This window comes from Peromyscus leucopus, chromosome 7 (genome assembly GCF_004664715.2).
Source record: "Peromyscus leucopus breed LL Stock chromosome 7, UCI_PerLeu_2.1, whole genome shotgun sequence".
Classification (NCBI taxonomy): Eukaryota; Metazoa; Chordata; class Mammalia; order Rodentia; family Cricetidae; genus Peromyscus; species Peromyscus leucopus.
In genome coordinates this window covers 59,100,773-59,121,596 of record NC_051069.1, presented here as the reverse complement: position 1 = coordinate 59,121,596, position 20,824 = coordinate 59,100,773, and the positions used below count along the sequence as shown (strand labels likewise).

The 20,824-nt window shown below is 37.1% G+C and overlaps 1 protein-coding gene and 1 non-coding gene across 2 annotated transcripts in view; both read right to left on the bottom strand.

Annotated features, from left to right (window-relative positions):
* The window catches only part of Cntn5 (contactin 5), a 1,130,804-nt gene extending 1,110,480 nt beyond the window's left edge, over positions 1 to 20,324 (bottom strand). Inside the window, exons 1-2 of the mRNA XM_037208201.1 lie at positions 20,128 to 20,324; positions 19,505 to 19,614 (exon numbers count right to left, since the gene is read on the bottom strand). The gene's annotated coding sequence lies outside the window, so the exon portion shown is untranslated. The remainder of the gene's footprint in view (positions 1 to 19,504; positions 19,615 to 20,127) is intronic.
* Positions 6,399 to 6,524, bottom strand: LOC114695707. The gene has a single exon (XR_003734904.1). It is a non-coding gene; the product is annotated as a U6atac minor spliceosomal RNA (small nuclear RNA).
* Positions 20,325 to 20,824: the final 500 nt, after the last annotated feature.

Here is a 20,824-nt window from a genome sequence, read left to right as displayed (position 1 = left end):
CTTTTCCCTTTTCATTTCTTTAAATATGAAAATTCACATGTTACTTTGGTCTTTCAAATCATGTTATTTAAAAGGTTTATGTCTCTCATGTTCCCATCCTACTTTTTTCTTACAGATAAAGTGTCAGTCAGCACACTTCATCAGGGAGATGTTTGCTTGGAAGCAATTCTCAGTGCTGGAGAATTATAGAGGCAATCACATTCTCTGAAGATAGATCTACTGGCTGCACAGCTATGCATCTAGGTTTCCAATTTACAAGATTTAAATTAATGGCTGTTTTGTAGAAAACAAAAAAGTAGTTATCACAGAAAGTAATTCATTGTAAAAGCACTCACTACCCACTAGATTCACGCAGTCATTGGACATTTGGGAATCAAATTAGAAATAGTACAATCAAGATTTAATTCTTTATAAAATGCTAAGCAGAGAAAATGAAAGTCATCTGAGTTATAAGAAACTTTGGCAAAATAAGTAGAGACTTTAAAATCCAGTCTTTCTCCTTCAGTCTTCCTCATCCAGCTGGCAGTAGGAATTCTAGGTGCCAGGGCCTTCACACTGACTTGAACACAGTCATCCTGTTGGTAGTAACATGCATCCTTTCTCCCCTGTCCCAATCTTTATCTGGGAAGATGAATGTAAAGTCATTTCATGAAGTTTTCATTCTGCAGTGGTACCTCAGTTGTATTTGGTCCTATAGTGGCTTACAGAGGGAGGAGGTAGGGTGTCCATGCCTGCCAGCTAGCAAATGAGGTCGATTCAATTCAGCCACATTTCAATGGGTAATAGAAGATTTCTATTAAAATCTGATATTTGGAAATCGGCTCTCCTCTTTTATTTCTTTATTTAGGTCAGGTGGATTTGTGAATACAGTTAAGTCAGTTGCCACCACTAAGTCATATGGTCACATCCAGTCATCTTCACACATAAACTTCACTTTAAGAGAAATTCATATTATGAGAGATGTGAAGTGGAGAAAATATGAAATGCTCATATGGAATCTCCAGGATTCAGGCAGTGATTTGCCTTCAACTTTAAAGTTGTTCACCAACATGTTCCACTGATTTCCACTAACAATGCCCTCACTATTACACAATATTTTACAGGTGGGAGGCATTGGTTGGAATGGCAGCAGCAGAAGCTGCAACAAACATTCAAAATTGCCAGTCATCTTGACAAAATTAGCAGGATTTTTCGTAAAGGTATTGTTTAATGTTTTACCCACAACTTTTCAATGAACACATTTTAAGCAATGTATTAGCCACATCTAGTTTTCAGAACACAGAACGTCTTTGTTGAAGACATGGCTTAGAATGAAACTAAATCCTCATTTCATTTATTGTTGTATGCGTGAATGTGTTGCCTCACAGATGCAGGGTATTATAGGGGCCGGCTTTTAGAAACTGTTTCACCAAACTGAAGATGCAGGGCAGGTGTTACCTAGAGTCGAAAACCTGGGGTTCACACGGACATTACAACTTATTAAGAAAACAATAACACATACATAGTGCCCACCCTAAAGAGTCATTTTGCATCTATTTCTTATTTAGTAATCTAGTTGAGGATATTAGTGTGAAATTGTGAATTTTTTCACTGAAAATCCTCAGTAAGGCTTTTGAATATTCTCTTTAAAGATATATTTTGTTTATACATGTATTTCTGTGTGTAGATATATGTGCTTGAATGCCTGTGCTCACAGAGTCCAGAAGTGTACATCAGAACTGGAGCTGGATTAATGGGCGTTCCAGCATTGGAGTGGTATGATTCTTAACTGCAGAGCTACCTCTTTGAGCCACTAAGAATTTTATTATGATATATGGAGTATTAAAAGTCGAGATTAAATAGGAACACATGAGTGAGTCTTTGTTGCGATCATTGTTTTTCTTTAGAGTTGGCAAACATGCCTGTTACTTTGTTTTAAATGTTTGGTACCATGCCATAGGATGTCAGCACAATTCATTTCCTCCCTTTGGTACCCTTCCTCTGCCTTATGTTATCTAGTGGTACAAAGTCTATTTAGGAAGACTTCCAAAGCCATCCCAGTAATTCAGTGTTTGGGATGACCTTCAATACTGTCTGTAAACCTGACACCACGGCTTGATTTATTACCATATTAATACAAGTTTGTGCACTGACCATGAAGCCTTCTGGACAAAATCCTAATAAAAGGAAAGAAATTTCAACCTGATGTAAGTAACCCACCAGAAATTATACTAATCTTAGAGTTATATATGTCCATGGATCAGCTCATTTTGCCTTATTTTCAATTCATATGAACTATTCTGCTATTTCCCATAAAATTACCTCACTACAGTTTGAAAATATGTTAAACACATTCAACAAAACTTGACACATTGTGAAAATATATCTTAAGTTTTCCACTTCTAGGAGGCCAAATAATTTTGCACAGCTTTTTAAAATGTGAATATTTGTAGGAAAATATTTGCAGCAGCTATATTACAGATACAAAAAAGGAGTACCTGTGTATACACATAAGTGTTGTTTAACAAGTCTCCATCCATCCATAGCTGCTGTCAATACGATGTTTTAAACCTAAGGTTTGATTGTTAGGGTAAAGTCTCAGATACTTGAAGGCTAACAGTTTTTATGACTCAGAGCTGGATAAATTGAGTAGCATTTTCTTTATTAATTGTAAATCGGTGTGGCTTTGTATTTCTGGTCTTTGGAGTTATGTAAAGAATGTAAAATTATTTATCTCTACTATACCCAAATGCTGTATATATTTCTCATTGTAATTGAATGCCGTATTTCACAAGAATCATTGTGCAAGCATACATATAGTGTTCACTTTTTCTGCCAGATCAAATTATAAGATCAATATCATGATTTACATTTCTCAATTTTAATAAATGTATGATAAACTTATTTTATTAATAGAAGATGCATGAGCAGAAGGCAGTCTTAGAAAATTCTATGAAATAGCTACTTCCAATAAATAAATATTAGCCTAGTCTTGATAGCATACCTTTCAGTTTTGTGTATACTAAAGTAGTTCAATATGTATTTACATTCTTATTTTGGTTAATCATTTAAAAATCGATAATGACTACCATGTTTTGAATTACATAATTTCTCTCTGTGTTTATATGTCTCACTTTAAATAGAGAAATAAAAATATTAGATGGTCAAATATTGACATGTATTATTTAATACAAAATATTTACTGTGGACACTATGAATATATTTTAACACTAAGTAACTTTCAATTCAACCATTTATGAAATATTTTGTGATAAAAGATGAACATAATCTATCATGTTTGAGATTATGTTCAAGTGATAAATTCTAGTTCTGTTTGACAGCATTTAGTGTCTGAGAATGGACAAGTTACAGTACTTTATTGCACTGGGAGTGAGGTTTGACTTTTGAGTATATATCCATCCTATGTAAAACTAATATGTTGTATTGAATAAGGAACAAAAGATGTTATGAACACATTAAACTTTCTTAGTTTGAGAACGTTGCCAGGGAGGTAAGAAAATTATTCTGTTTTCCTCATCCAATAAGTAAGTTGGTAAGCAATTAATAAACACTGTTTTAGAATATATGTTTATTAAATAGATAATAAAATTACAGCACTGTGTCTTTCCCCAAGAAAGGGCCACACAAAAGTTTAACTTATAATGTACACTATTTATCTGAGATAATTTTGATGTGATTAAATTTCACTTTGAACCTGACTAGCTTGATATATATTTATAATATAAATTTTATATACTTTTTTTTATGAACCTTTGCTACAGTAGTTTTTCCTTGTGGCTGACACTGTGGGTCTTAATGATGTTTCCTGGTCTTCGGATGCAGGTGTGAAGACAGGAGAAACATGGCTTTAGCTCCATCATTGAGCTTGTTTACTGGCAGAATTTGTTTCCTACTGTAGCACCTTGGCCATTTTCTCCAACACCTTGTTCCTTGTAAGTGGCAACTTGATAAAATAGTGTGAAGTTTTCCCCGATTCTCATCCCATCTCTGTCCTATTGAGAAAATACTTACTTGATAGTTTTTATCTGATTGTCACAGCCTTGTGAGACTGAAGCTAAGCAGCGCATAATTGGCTGCCACCCAATAAGCTACCCCTCAATAACCCACCACCTAAATCTGGAGCAAAACTAAATGAATGTATAAAATCCATTTCAATTAAAAAAAATCTGTTTCTTTGATACCTTGTGCAGCTGAATATTCTTTCATATCATGGCAATTGTACTCATGTATGAGTGTACATATGCACATATAAGGATTGTAAGTATGCACAATGTAGGCACATGGAGCTCAGAAGGCAATAAATGTGTCTTCCTCAATAGCAGTACACCTTATTTTTTGAGAGATAGTGTCTCATTGTAAGGAAAGCTTGCCAATTTGTCTAATTTAATTGGGCACTGAGCTTCAGGAACACTCCTCTCCTCATCTTGCCAGGACTCTGATTGTACCTATGATGCTCTGGCTTACATGGGTACTAGGCACTGAACTCAGCTTCTCGCGGTCTTGCAGCAAGCAACTTACAACTGAGATCTTTTCCTACTTCCTACATATTGCTCTGAAACTTCTTTGTAGACGTTTTGGGACATGGAAAAGCATTCTTTTTACATGGGTACTATAGGTCACATTAGGAGATTTGCTTCTCAACCCAAAGACCAAAGAAGCAAAAGCAACAATTGATTGCTTCAGGGCTTCTGCATCCACCACTATCTGTAAATGACAGTGAGAAGGCAATTTTAATATGTGACACTTGAAATGTATAACCACGGCTTATGATTTTGTGCCTGACGTCTTCAAACTTTCTATTCTCCCTTGATCTCCAAGGAAAGCCATGGTCTTTGATTTTACTTTTGCTGTTAGTGTTTTCACTGAGGCAAAAAGAATGTGATGAAAAACAGAATTTAGTGTTTTAGCTGTTAGTGTTTTTATTGAGGAAAAAGAATGCGATGAATGCCTGCCTGGCCTTCTAAGTTTCTATAGTGATAGAAAAATAAGAATGTAGAGTGCTGACTCTCTCCGGTTTGATGGTACTCCCTGTTGATAACACAGAGCTTTTATTCAGAGGGACAGGCTGAGAGCATAGTTCCTTAAGGCAGAGAAGAGAAATGCAGAAGACTAAGAAAGGGCTTAAGAGCAGGCTCCCAGGCATGAAGACAATCAATGAACTGCAACAGGGACTTCGGTGCCCCTCCCAGGTTATTAGAATCACTTTCCCTGACATACCTCTCTCCCCTCCCCGCTCCCCTCCCTCCGGTTTTTCTCTCTCCTTTTTCTTCTTAACCTCTTTATTGTTTATGACTATTACCTTTTCATGAACTTGATACATTGAGTTGCTGGATCATATTTTGTCAGAATAGAGGCAGAGAAGCACTTTTTAGAACACTGCACTCATAGATGATTTAAAAATCTTTTAAACCAAACTCTCTAAGAGTATGGATGTCTAAAATTAATTTGTAAAGAAACGGAACACATCTATTCAGTTTACTCCTGTGTTACTAGTATTTTTCTTAGCTGATAGATTAAATATGATGTTTAGTAGCATTCAAAAATATAGAACATCAATTTTTATTAAAATTTAGATGGTCCCAAGTATTTAAAAAATGTGTTAGTACAGTTTTCAAGAATACATATCCCTTCAGTTTCACGAGTAAAAAAAGACAAATCACAGAATTTACTCATCTTATTGATATTTTTAGGTCAAAGACAAGCCCCAACATAAAACACAAACAATAATATTTGCTGAAAATTCATCCGGATCATACCATAACAAGAGTAGTTGTTTCACATTCAGTGGTTCTTAAGGTTCATGGATTTTGAGTATTATGTTACGCATCATGTGTTGGGTAAAAAAATTCAGTACAAACATTACACAAAATAGTTTGTAAAACTGACCAAAACTCTTGGTGGAAAAGCAATTTTTAAATTAAACACTTTATTTATTTACTGAGACATTGGGAGTATCAGGTTGGGGAGAACAAATGTTGTCAACCAATGTGAACAATTGTAAAATATAAAGAAAGGCTTGGTGCTCATGTAGTTCCTGAGGTCATGTGCTGAAGAGTTTTATGTCAACTTGATACAAGTTGGAGTTATTTGAGAAGAGGGAACCTCAACTGAGAAAATGTCTCCATAAAAGCAGGCTGTAGGTAAGCCTGCAGGTCATTTTCAGAATTAGGAATTGATGTGGGAGGGCCCAGCCCTTTGTGGGTGGTGCCATACCTGGGCTGGTGGGCTGGTGGTCCTGGGTTCTTTTTTTTTTTTTTTTTTTTTTTTGGTTTTTTCGAGACAGGGTTTCTCTGGGTAGCTTTGAGCCTCTGTAGACCAGGCTGGCCTCTAACTCACAGAGATCCTCCTGCCTCTGCCTCCCAAGTGCTGGGATTAAAGGCATGTGCCACCACCGCCCGGCTAAACAGTGGTTAGATGCCATGAAGTAGGTGGCAATGCCTTAACCGTATGTGTGTTGTTAGGCCCAAGGGCCTCTTCCATCCTTGTCAAGGGGAGCGCTAAACTTCTCTCCTTTCATACAAAACGGTCCTGGGTTCTTTAAGAAAGTAGGCTGAGCCGGGTGGCAGTGGTGCACGCCTTTAATCCCAGCACTCGGGAGGCAGAGCCAGGCGGATCTCTGTGAGTTCGAGGCCAACCTAGGCTAAAGAGCGAGATCCAGGACATGCACCAAAACTACACAAAGAAACCCTGCTGTCTCACCACCACCACCACCACCACCACCACCACCACCACCACCCCCAAAAAAAAAGAGAGAGAGAAAGAGAAAAGAAAGAAAGTAGACTGAGTAAACCAAGATGATCAACCAGTAAACAGCACCCCTCCAGGGCTCCCGGCTGCTGGTTCCTGCCCTGTTTGAGTTCCTGTCTTGGACGGTAATTGAAATATCCCCTTTCTTCATCACATTGCTTTTGGCCATGGCGTTTCATCGCAGTCATGGTCTTAGCATAGCTAAGAGAGGGGTTCCTAAAAGATTCATGTGTGGCTCTTAAACAGCACCCCACAGATAGCCGAATGCTGTCCTAAGCAGAAGGAATCACTAAAGTTTGACAAGCAGAAAAACACAAACAGAAGTCTATTTGATCAGACTAAGATGATGAAAGCAGAGGAAAGGGCAGATCAGAGGAAGATTTTCCAGTGAAGGAAATTCTGCGCTGCTGGAATGAGAGCCTATTGGAGGCTTGACTGAGCAAAGGGGAATGTGTAGCCATCTTCTACCTGCCCAGGCTGAACACTCTCCTGTTGGCCATAACTCTATTAAATCTTTAGTTCACTCTGATGACAGAGAGGAAGCGGGTGCTATTTATGCATATATATATTGGGTTTATCACAGACACGCATTTTGTTTCTTAGTAAATTTGGTGGGGACTCAAAGCATTTCAATTGACTCCTTGTTTCTATTGTCAAGAAGAATGAGTGAGGAAAAAATCTAACGTTCATGGAGTTAAACAAGAATGGACACAGACATTAGCCTCAAACATAGAGAAAGGTGTTCACATTATTCACATTCACTAAAACAATATGTGACACTTATTTGTGTACTCTTTTGGCAAAGGAGGGAAGCTAGATAACACTGTGTTGTGCACACTGGGAATATACATACTCCAATATACTGACAAATGAAATCTTATTGGTTTTATCTGTGTGAAGGGAAATTTGGCAGTTAAATCAAATTTTTAAATGCACATTGGCACTGACCTAGGAGCTCTACTCCAAAATCTAATTAAACATACCTAAAAACGCACATATGGGTTTTCACTTCACATATATTTGATTTCATATGTGGAATGAATTTATCAATAATTTCCAGGAAGGGTTTGTAAGGCATTATATACTTACCGTGGAATAGTCTATATGTACACATATATAGTTCAACTGTTATGCAGATACCCAAATAGGGTGAAAATGTAATATTTGGAAGAATGCATGTATAAAAGTGTGATGGGATGGTCAATGTCAGAAAGGTGGGACTGGGCAATATGTTAAGGGTGAGACTTGGCTTTCATTATATCCTTTGTTCTTGATGGGGATGGCAAAAGGGTTTATTCATTAAACATGCTCCCTCTATGGTTCTTATGAAATCTGCTGTACTTTCTCGACTCTCATGACTGTAACTGCTCTGTTCTCTGATTTCCATTTCCCCATGCTCTATTTCTTAAAAATAATTTATTTTATTATTATTTTTGTGTGTTATGTCTGTGAACTCAAGTGAAATTCGAATAACTGTAGCATCAGCCCTTCCTTCCACCTTTACGTGGGCTCAGGGACTGAACGTAGGTCCTGAGGTCAGCACAGCAAGTGCCTTGCCACCTGAGCAATCTCAGAAGACCTACCTAGTATTTACTCTATCGGTTAACGAGCACTTGTTCATTCTGCTTTGTTCCTATGATTCTGGGTTTTTAAAAAGCATCTCATTTATAATGTAGGTAGCAAGATTTCTGCATCTGGTTTATTTTATTATCATATCAACCTTTATCTTCATCCATAATGTTAAAAACTCCATCTCCCTCTTCAATAGCACAATAATTACAAATTACATAGATCACAAAGTAGTCACAGGCCCTGAATTGACTCCCCACCCCAAAAATGACATAATAAGGGATATGAGACATATAAAAACATAATTAACAGCAGTTATAATCTGGAAAATGAATCAAAATCATGAAATATTGGTACTGGACATGTACTAAGATGTCAAATATGTACTTAATAAGCCATGCAAGGCTTTGGCAAAGGTAAGAAAAAAGTAAAGCCTCAATACACTATCTTAGGAAATGTCAATTCATGTAGCCAGGACTGAAAATACAACAGAGGGCAATTATGACACTGAAACAAGATTATTACATGACCAAGTAGTCCATCTCTAGGTAGGTATCTCCCCAGATGAAACCACTGTCATGTAAAGCTGTCTGTATTATTCTATGTCTCCCAGTATTAATCATAGTTAATAAGATACAGGACCATGAAGCATCAGTTGACAGATACTGGAGTAAACAAAGACATATAGCACACTGTACTTCATTAGCTTTTATGCCACTCCTTACCAGTTTCTTAAAATTAAGGTAAAAGGAGCTGGAGAAAATACTGCTTATTCACTCAAGTATCTTCATCTATGGGAGACACATTGTGATATTCAAACTTCCAGGGTGGCCAGTCACTCATGACTGACAGGAAATGGCTGTGGATTCTACTGAAGCCATTCCTCTACAGCACTGAAATCATCATAAGTGAAACATTAGAAGAAAAGTTTGTTATGGATATTTTTATTTCTGGAAAGCAAATCTGTGAAGTGTTGCCTTTTGGGGAACCATCCTTAAAATGATATATGTATTATTTTTACTTTGAGAAAAGAAACTCAGAAGAGGCATAGATTTCTAGGGATTTTCATTTCTCCACGTATAAAACTGAATTCTCCTGGAGTGTTTGATATAGAATGATAAAACTGTAGCTAATAAAGTCATTTCTTCAGATGAAAAAGAAATTTGCCTTTTCAATCAGTCAGCAGTAAGAAATTAACATTTCAAGATGATAATTAATTATAGAAATGCACCAAGATTTTTCTTAATTTTTAATAATATCTGTTGTGTCTCATTATGTGGATGTAGTCAATCATGTAAAGTCCCTGCACTAGAAATAATTGAATAATTGAAAAAAAAAAGTAGAACAGGCCATACCCTTCCTCTACCTAAATACTGTCTCAGAAATGGTATGGTAAGCATTCAAAAACATATGGTTTTTGAATACTTGACCCAGAAAAAATGACATATTTGTATCTTTTAAATTTTATCTCATAAGGCAAATCCATTTAGAAACGTAACTTTGTTTTGGCTGAAATATCAGCTAAGAGGAAATTTTTAATAGCTCACAGTAGAAATATACATTTAATTCTTACTTAAAACAATAAAATTGCCTTCTTTAACTCCCTTTACTGTCTGAATTTCTTGCTTTCTTTACTTTCATTTTTGTTTCTTTTCTTTCCAACATTCACATGCCCTACAAAAACTTTTCACAGTCCTTTGGAAGAGACTATTCTTATTTGTTTCTACTACAACTTTCTGGTTTATATTCTATAATAGATTAGTTAGTAAATATTTGATGAAGAGGCTGATTGGTTGTGTAGATATGATATGCCACTTAAAGTGACATAGAATTTACCAAATAAATAATAAAATATATTTACTTTAAAACTCTTCTTGCCAAAATCATCAAGACAAAGCCAACACCAAACAAATTCAGCATAGCAATGTATTTCATTATCACTTGTAGAAAAACATTTTTGTAAAATGTCTTTGTACTCAAATTTAAGATTCTATACTTGCTCTAAAATTCAGCAACTGTTTCATCATATAAAAGGTCAGTTTAAATTTGTGTTAGTCAATTTGCTTTGCATTCCCTTGTATGTACTTACACATGAAGACACACAGTAACAGCTAATGAAAGCAGAGACCATAGATTTGGAGGAAGTTGGAGGTGATATGTGGGGAGTTTGGAGGGCAAAAAGAAAGGGAGAAATGTTTTAATTATACTATAACTTCAAAAATAAAAAATAATCAAAGGACACTTTTACAAGATTACTTTTAAAGTTGTAAAACCCCTAATAAAATTAAAGAAGGAAATAATTGAATACACGAATGCATTCTGCTTCATTTTGCTACCACACAAGATTCACAACCATCTGCCTTTACTTCAAGATTAGCATCAGTGATGGAACTAGTACTGCAAAAGAACATACAGACGTCATTTTTTTTTCCACAGTGAAAACAACAACCAAACAAAAAACATCCAAAAAAAGATAGTCACATTCAATATGTTTCCATAAATTGTACAATGAGAAACAAAGACGTGAAGTTATTACTGGCACTTGTAGCTGATACACAGGGGTCTGGCAAAGGTGTTCCATCTTTGGAAAACTAAAATGCTAATATCCATGGGTATTTTGGTAGAATTAAAATCATTGTTCTACCTTTTAAAATCCTAAGCCAAAACCTTGAACTTGTATGTATCTTTGCCTCAAGATAAAAAGGTAAATCATTTCCAAATCTCCACAGCCCTCCTAATGCATTTTTTCTAAGTCTGATTGAAAGTTGAGTCACTTCTGAAGAGTTTTCTTTAGTCTCATTTCCCTCTTACTGTGGAAAGCAGGTTAGGATAATCCTCCTTCTAGAAAATAGAGGAAGTTTTTGTGTCACTAAGAGAACCACAGTGGGAAGCAGTTGTACCAACTTCAAACAGAAACCTAACAAAGCCAGAGGCTCTCTGTGAGCACACCCAAAGCCCAGCTGTGGACTTTTCTTGTATTTATCGGAGTGAGTTCACGCTAAGGTTATACTCAGTTTTGTCTTTCAATTCTCTCCCTCCCCAAGACCTCCAAATCTAGAAAGACACCAATGACATTGGATCAAAACCTGTATTCTTCAAATTCACTGACTTTCATTTTCTGAGGGATTCATCAACAGAGAGAAGGAAGGGAAGGAAGTGTACTGTCCAATTTATACAAGGGACAAGAACTTTTTATAAAATGCCAAATCTTGTTGAGAAAGATGTTATCCACTTAAGTTAGAACAAAATCCTGCTCCTCTGGTTGCCTTTTTAATGCTCCCTGTTCCTTCATTGAAAGGAGCTCTAGGTTTACCCACTGTGACCTCTTTGGATTTTTCCCCAACTGAAAGCAGATCTTTGTCTGTAATTACAAGATGTTCAAGTGTTAATGCTTCTGTTTGTCTGAGAAGACAGTCCAGACCACCTCACAATGGACATTTTTATTTCTACAAGATCCACAGTATAGACAATAGTTTCAGAGTTACCTCAGCTAGTGTAGTTTCTTCCCTCCCTCCCCCATCCTCCCTTCCCCCATCCTCTACCTGGACTGCATCCCTCCTCCTTCTCCCTTCTCTCCCCTTCTCTATTGCTTTTATTTCTGAGACAGCTTGTCAAGAATCCCAGACTACCACAGAACATTTTATATAATCAAGAATCAACCTGAGTTCCTAGTGCCATGGGATGACAGGAATGCACCGCCATGCCGTATATATTTGATATTAGCACAGAACCCATAGCCTCACGTGTGCTAGGCAACCACTCTCTCAACTGAGCTGTATTTCAAACCTACTCATATACATTCCTGATTCTGTTATTAAGCTGTTGTATTTCTGAATGCTTCCCTTCTCTGTTTAAGACCCAAATCAAAAATCAAATCCCATCTTTTCCGTCTCCAAAGACAAATAATGCCACAGATATAACTAAGTTTGCAAGAAATTCCAGTCCAGAGAAATTCTCTGGATTAATGATCATAGTGTCAGTAATTAATTGACACACATTTTAAAGATTTTAGCCTTCCCTTCCACAGTGATTATACTATCACAGCCCAAGAAAAACAGAACATGTTCATAGTTGCAGAGCTTAAGACTTTGTGATGAAATGAGAATTATACTAGTTATAAAATTTCACTATAGATATACTATAATGATATGCTATAAATATACTTACTGGGTTAGTAATTTAAAGTTCTTATTTTTATCAATTAAAATTAAGTTCTTTTATATGTTATCAGAACCAAATGGTCACTATTATTATCATGTGACAATAAAGATAATAATGTTACAGTGACTTAACTTTAAATTACACTATATTCGTGCACTATAATCTAGACAAAACTAAAACTTAAATTCCAAATCTTCTATGCCATTCCATTCATGTATGTTGGTTAAGTGGATCTTAGAATAACTTAGCAATAAAATATCTTAGACTCTGGGAAGTAAACAGAGCAAACACAGAACCAGGGCCCACATGAAGTAGATCAACTTGGGAGGATTCCATGGAGAAAAACCACAGGAACATCCGAAGGGCAATGCAGAAAATCCTCATGGCTATGCACGATTGTTGTGTGGACTCAACTCCAGTCTGTCCTTCATCCACCTGTTGTCCTCCACTTTTTACTTAGAATGGTGCCTAACACCACATCCCATGAAATATTACTTCAGAAGCTACTTAAGGGCTTTTCGTGACTCTTACTCAGTGCATTGCACAGTGACAACACCCCTTAAAATGCGAGGAGCAGATGAGTACAGCCATATACTTTTAGCATAATCTATATTGCTAACTTTCATATTATCAAACTTCAATGATTAGACTCAAATCTCAAGTGGACACCCTTTTACTAAGATGCCTAAATGAATTAAAACACATTTTAGGAAAATAAGTCTACAAATAAATTAATAATTCAATGAATGCCACGGATTGCTCAGTCATTGAATCTGGAGGGTGTTTTGTACTTTCTACAGGAACACTTACAAATTTTAAATACCTGCTTAGAGGTGAAAAACCCAGGCTTAGAGCAGATATACCATTTCAACAACACCCCTTTACCTCATCTATAATACACTTAGGTTGTGAACCTCTAGATGTTTAGTACTTAAAGGAAAGAAATCTTTAAAATTGAAATACTTATTCACATCTACATACACAAGTTTGTCACAGTTTGAATATTAAAGATTCAGTACAAGTTTTCATTAAAATAACATTATATGAGAAAGCCTAGTAATTATTAAAGCTGACACCTCCTTTGTACTGAAGATTTTTTAGCATACATATTCATCCTAAAATAATTTCTATTATTCAGCTGACCATAGAACTTTGTTTCAGATAATGACTAAATATATAACGGATTAATTTTTTTTACATTGTAATAGTAAAATCCAAAATTTATATGCAACTTGACAGTTGAATTTTACAACTTATAAATTAATTTCAGAGGTATGTTTTCTGATTTTCTATCAAATGCTTCAATAATGCTATTATTTCAAAGAGTTCACAGTTTAAAATTTAACTAAACATTGAAAATACACTGACATTTTCTTACTCTCATTTCCCATTAATTTTTGTGTCATTAAGTTACATGTTGAGCATTTATTATTCTAAATCCTTCTCAATTTTCTTAGATAAAATTTTGAGAATTCCTTTTAGGTGAGCTCACTGTTGAATGACTCTTAAGTTCACTGACAAAAGCTTTCACACAGTTGGTCAAGTCTCCAGGCCTCCTTAGTCATTGGTCCCAGCGTTCCCTTAGAGTTAAGTTTAAATATACTTATATACTAACTCTGCAAATCTTAAAGGCCAGTATTTTTCAGGTAATCAATAAAAACAAGGGGGTTACATGCACTATATGCTAATCTAATGTGATACTACAACAAGCTCTGAAATTTCAAAGAAGACATAGAACTGGGTCCTAATTACATCTTTTTATCCCTGTAAAGTTAACAGTTCACTTTTGTTTGTGTCACCATTAATTAATTTTTATGATGGATGCAGGAAAATAGGAGCTATGTGTGGATCCTTCCAAGACTTAATGATGTTATTCTGTCATGTTTTTCTCTTCTCTCACAGTCAGTGTTAGGGAAGAGCTGGTTTAGCATCAACGAATCTAGTATAACCACCATCCAAACTCTGTCATTAGAACAGCACCAGTGATGTGAGCCTAAGAATAGTTTAAAATAGACTGTCTTGGGATGCAGTCTCCAGATCCCTTACAAGGCTATAACCTGGAGTAATTCTTGCTGAAAACATTAATATAAAATAAAATGATCACTAACAAATTATTTCATATTTTTTTTTGGATCATAGGAGATATAGTAAAGCTAATTTGGTAAAGAATTTGAAGAGTTATATTTCAAAATAGTTAAATAATTCAAAAGGTAAACCTGTCTGATTTAAACAGGGAATGTTTTATAAGTTTCCAGAGATAGCTCAGGACACTTAAATCAGTTCAGTGGCCCAATGAACCATGTAGCATTTAATGCAGATGAAATGTTACCTAAACAAAAATGATTTCCCAGCAATATAAGGATTAGTTTAAAAATTCCTGTCACCACCCACTATGCCTTCTCATTAATATTAATTTTAAATACCAATAAGTTTGTGCATAATTCAGCAATGCCAAAGTCTGAGGTACAATAGTATCTCAGCAAATGCTGCATCATTGAAAAGGAATTCTTGTAGAAAACCCCATGGGAGATCCTGGTTGAGTTCCAACAGATCCCCAACACTCTCCTACTGTTATGTTTACCTTTGGTTTAAATAAGAATGTCTTTTTAATGAAAGGAAACTTGTTAATGTGAAACTCAATACATGCAAAGCTGTAGATGAAATTTAATAAATTGGAAAGTAAATTTCTCATGAAATTGCCCATTTATCACTTAGTTCCTGTCAACATCAGTGACAACATGTACAAAATGGGAGTGATTAGGGACATTTGGGGAGATGAGAAGGTATTTCTAGATCTTGTCAAGAAAACATATCTGCTGTTTTAACTCCTACTGAATATTTCTACTAATATTCAGTAGTAGAATATTAGTATTAATATTACTACTAATATTAGTAATTATTAATTACTAATTACTAATTAGTAATTCACAGTAGTAATGTTTTGTTTCACCTTGACCACCAACGTAATTAGCAGATTTCTCATCTTAAACCTTTTATGCTGAAGTTATTATGGGATGGGAGTGGAAGAAAACATCTACAGAGATAAGACCAGTGGATTCTTACTCTCCTGTCAGGTTTGTATATGTAATAAGACTTTTATATCTAACGGTAAAGAAGCCTTTTTATGGCTCAGATAATTTATCCCTTTCATTGCCATCCTGGCCCCAAATCAAGCTACCTATAACTCAGATAAACTTCACAGTTCTCATCATGATGGAGACAGAAGCAGGCTCACACTTCCTAACATGCATAGGGATTACTAATCTGTCTTAGTATAAACACACACACTCACATGAACTGGCCACTGCACTTCTAAAAAGACCCAATCTCTGTAGTTTGCACATCCTGAGTTGTGGACTATTTGGAACTACAGCTGGCAGCCATGGACCATAGGATGTTGTCAATTTCTTAAGAGAAGTCCATTGACAAATTTTAAACATGGTAACCCAGACTGCTGGGTTCTTTTTTCAGGTCATTATGAATTTTGAGGGAATTACTGATTTTAAAATCATAGGGGAAATCGGCTTCATAAATATGTACTCAGTGTTACCCAGTGACCCTCTATTTGGAACTGTTTAAAATATGGCAGTGATGGAAGCTCTCAGATTAAGAAACATACTAAAGAAGACAAAGGCTGCAATTGATAAAGGTGGTGATGGATGATACACCCACACCACTGTCTCCTAGACTTTAAAGAGTGTCATTGCCTGCAGTGGAGGAGAAAGGAACTCCTGTTCTTTGGCCAGATGCTCGGCTTTCTGAACAGTGCAGAAGGGGCTTTACGGGCAGACAGACGCTACATGCTTCAGAGTACAGGCTCAAATATTTTGGATTTTAAGTTATGGGATCAATGGTGGCAAACATCACCTACATTTAAGTTAGGCAAAAAGAAATTAGTGTGTAAAACTATGTAAATTTTATAAATAGTTTTGGAAAAGCAAGTTCAATGACTTTAATTCAGGATACATAATTTTGATTAATTTAATTGTAATCCGTGGTGTTTTAAAGGGTGAGTCTATGTCAACTAAAGCCATTTAAAATTATCCTAATAGCCATTGCACTAAAACAGTATAATTTATTTTATTGACTTTTAATAGAAGTCATTTATTAAAAAAATTAAGTTTCAGACTAATTGAAAAAATAATAAATCCTATTTATCATAACCTACTAATCACATACACAGGAATATTCAATACTCTGAAACAGCAGGGAGATTAGAAAAGTTCATAATCCAAATTTAACTATAAAAGAGTTTTATAAACTTCATTACGTTTTAGAGTGAACCAGCCTCTAGTGTGGATTTATCAATCACTGGGGCTCAGGAAATGGACCCTCAGGGAGGTGACGGCTCTTAGTTTCCAACCAGCCTCCCTCCTGCTCTAGAGTGCTGAAAAGTTCATGGAACATCTTAGCATATCCTTAACACTAATCTGGAAAATATCATCTTAGAACACAGAACTGGCTTACTGCACACAGGCATGTACATAAGCCTTTGATGCCAGAATTTGAGAGTCTAAACACATAAATGCATATGTCTTTTGGGAGAAATCAACTGTCAATCTTCAAGTAACAGTATCAAAAAATATTTCGCAGGTGATTAAAAATAATAGGTAGTCAAGTATGTGTGATGCTGTGGATGAAATAAATTGCAGTCATTCAAATATCTCAGCTTTGTTAAAATTTTAGAACAGAATTTTTGATGACATGGCTTTGTCTCTTATAAAATGTGTTCAGCATTCCTGACTTCTTTGTATCAAAGTCATCTTCACAATATCATATGTAAACAACTTGTTGTGATTTCATTTTAATCTTTATGAAAATGTATCTTTTGTTGTATCTACAAGTAAAGAAAAGTCCACGATACCTTTGCTAGCACAGCACACACTTGATGTCTGATTCTGGCAAGCACTCTGCCCTTCACTGACACCCTCTGGTCCTGATTGCTAAGTCAGCGTGGCCAGCAAAGCACACTCCCACCTGCTACCTTTAAGGGAGTGCAGGCTTCACAAATGATCAAAGAAAAAGATACTTAAAGCAATGGATATCTGCAAATAAACTACAGCTTCCAGGTGCTTATTAAAGGATGAGTTTAAGTATATTTTCTTTCACAACTGATTTACAATGTTTAATGAATAAACATGTTCTATTTGTAAAATTTAAGTTTTTCTCTCTTACTACCCAATAACTACTAGGTTTCAGGCCCCCTAATGGTCGAAGTCATTTTACAAATCTTGAGAAATGTTCAAGTATATCAGCCATCCATTTAAAAATTCCACAACTCTTTCCAGATACCTTCCCCAAAGCTTCCTACGGGCACTGAAACTCCCGACTCACAGCCACAGTCTAGCATTCCATTTATCATCCTAGTAATTTTCACTTTTTTTTAACTTTTAAGTATTCTAACTTTCTATGTAGTTGCATATGGAACCAGAGAGAAGTCTAAAAACTGTTTTTCCCCCCTCTGTTAGTTTTCTGAAGTTTTAGGCAACGTTAATGGGTACACTGACCCTTACCTCCAAACCTTAACCTTTACATCAACATTCTGCTGGTGATGCAACCTCTTTCAATGTCATCTGGCATTCCAGATGAGATAGTTCAAAAAGTCTTCTTTCTATATTACATATATTGTTTTAAATTTTTACTCTGAAATGTTTTCTATCTACAATTAATTAGATTCAATGGGCTTTTTTTTTACACTATATATCCATGATTTCAATTGCTTTTTAAAATCTATTCTAATATAGTCATTTAGAGTGTGCTTATCATCTGATCAGTGTAAGCATGCCTGCCAAGCTAAAGCCTTAGGGCTTGTGCCTCTGAAGATCTTAAAATACTTTCAGCATTAAATGAGAAATGGGAAGAACCATAGGTGAGCTGCTCGTCGCTGGCCACTGACACTTTGTAAGCATTTCTTCATGTCTTAGCCCCAGTTTAGTCTAGGGTATTAGTCAGGATGCAGTCCTTGCAGCCGCTGTGACATTTCCAGGTAATTCAGTAGGTGTGCTGCAGCCCAATAGCAACCGATCACATTTACAACAGTTTGTTAGCTTAACTCATTGTTTCATTTTTATGATAGTGCTATTTTAAGGTTTGGTACTATTTTCATTCTTCTCTTTCATGGCTCAGAATCAGAGCAGAGAGCTGAGTTACCTAAGTGACTTCTTTTCAAAAAAAGCATATGAACTGAAAATGGGGAAAGCCTTACACACAGAACATTAGGAAAGTTCTCTTCCAAGCCTGCCCTAAGATTATCACACTAAATTTTCTTACTCGTGCTAAGTTTACATAAAATTATTCTGAAATATTAGTGGATTCATATTCTTTTTTGGAACAAAAAAATTTAATCCACCTAAAATATTTAGGTTGTCATAGCAATCCTCAGCTCACTGAATATCACAGTCATAGATATTCAAACTAATATTCTCTCCCTGCTTTCCTATAAAAATAAGAATTCGGGAGCATGTATTCAGCAAACACATCTATGCTCAGCATGCAGGGGAAAATAACTCCGCATAATTCAAGGCACTGCTTTTTTGAGTTCCCCAAACTTTGCAGAACTCTCCTTGCATCTTTACTGAATTTTAACAAGTTATAACACCACTAGATTTAGTCTCTATTCTTAGATGGTTCCGTCTATGAGATGCTCAGCCATGACCTGAGAACCTCATTCTATTTCCTTTTCTTCCTTAAACATTGTACTGCTTTAGTGAAAATCATTCTTATCCATCCCGGCATGTGCCATCCCTAAATTTACTTGCTCCTATTTTTCCTCTTGTTTCGGGCGGCCTTATGAGATACACAAATAGATTCTATACTTGCTTCAACTTTTCAATATAAAATCCCAGCAGAGAAAAATACTATTTTCCCATCTTTAAACAAGCATCATTGGACAGTTTTTACCTCTGGCAACAGCAAGGAAGGATGGCTTTGCAGAAGCGACTGTGTCAAAAACCCTAAGTGGCTGGGAGCCGAAGTGCACCATCACAGGGAGCCGTCACCAGCCAGCGAAGGAATGCCAGCCACTTACCAATGAGATCCCAGCTGCCTCTGTCCATTTCGGGGACTCTCAATCCCGCTCTCCCATCCTCCTGCTCTGGGCGCAGCTCAGATGGAGCAGTTCCTTGGGTGCTTCTCAGCCTGTGGCAGAAGAGAAATCGCAGAGTTCTGAGTCCTTCACTGGGAATTCTCCTCAGGCTTGCCCTGCCTCTCCCAGCAGAGGGGACCCAGGTGAGGCATCCTCCTGGCCACCGGCTTTAATGGCACTTGGCTGCCGGCAGTTGCACGGGGCGGAGGAGTTGGGAGATACAGGCAGGTGCAGGTGGGCGCCTCCTCCCGCTGCTGCTCCGGGCTCGCGCGAATGCTCCAATGCGTCCACGCGCCCCGCGCCGCGCGCCCTGACTGGCTGGGTCCCTCCAGGAGCGGCCCGCGCCCCTCCCGCTCCGCGCTGTCACCGTCGCCAGGCGCCTCGCTGCCTCGCGCTGCAAAGGCTCATTTAGCATGTCCCCGCCTGTAAAAGACTGTGTGCCTCAAGCAGGGCTTTGGATTTCTTTCTTTTTCACATGGTACTCCACTTGCATCACTGGCCAGCCAGTACCGTCCCCCGCCCCCTCACACCTTCTCTCCAAAGTCGGGAAGGCTGTTTACCCCTACCTGGCCACCTCTGGATGCTTCACGTTCACCAGTGACAGCGAACGTGCTGCCTGTAGGATGCCCTGGAGCTGTCAGACTCTGGGTCCTTTCCTCCCTTGTCCTGCTGCTGTCCCTGCTGATAGCCAGGCTGTGCTGATAGCTCAGACAGCAGTGAAGCCTCAGACCCAGGCGCACACTTATGCGGGCTCCAGAGGGGAGCTGGCACTTGAGAGAGTGTGGTTAGGTTCTAACTGGGAGGCAATTCTCTTTTGTGTATGCATGTGAATTCGATCTAACCACCACGATGGGCTTGGGGCTATATTACTACTTGTCGATGATGATGGGGTGGTGGTGGTGGTTTAAAGCCAGTTCTGGAACAGTCAAAGAAATATCAGGTTTAGCTTCTTGTTTGTTTATTTGTTTTGTTTCCTGAAATTTTCTATCACAATGCTCATATTTGGAAAAAATAGCTCAGGTTGTAAATCTGAGGTGGCAGCTTTAGTGTCATTGATCTGCCGATTTCTGGACTTTCCCTGTCTTTGAGTGCTCCAGTTTCATGTGTCTGGTGGTAATTGAGTATTTATGAAATAAATTCTGTTACATACATTTTGCCTCCAACTCCATGTGGCTTGCACCTGTATGTCACAAGGCTGGAAACCACACACACCACACACACACTCTCTGCCAGCTGTCTACACTCAGAACTCTGCGTGAGTCA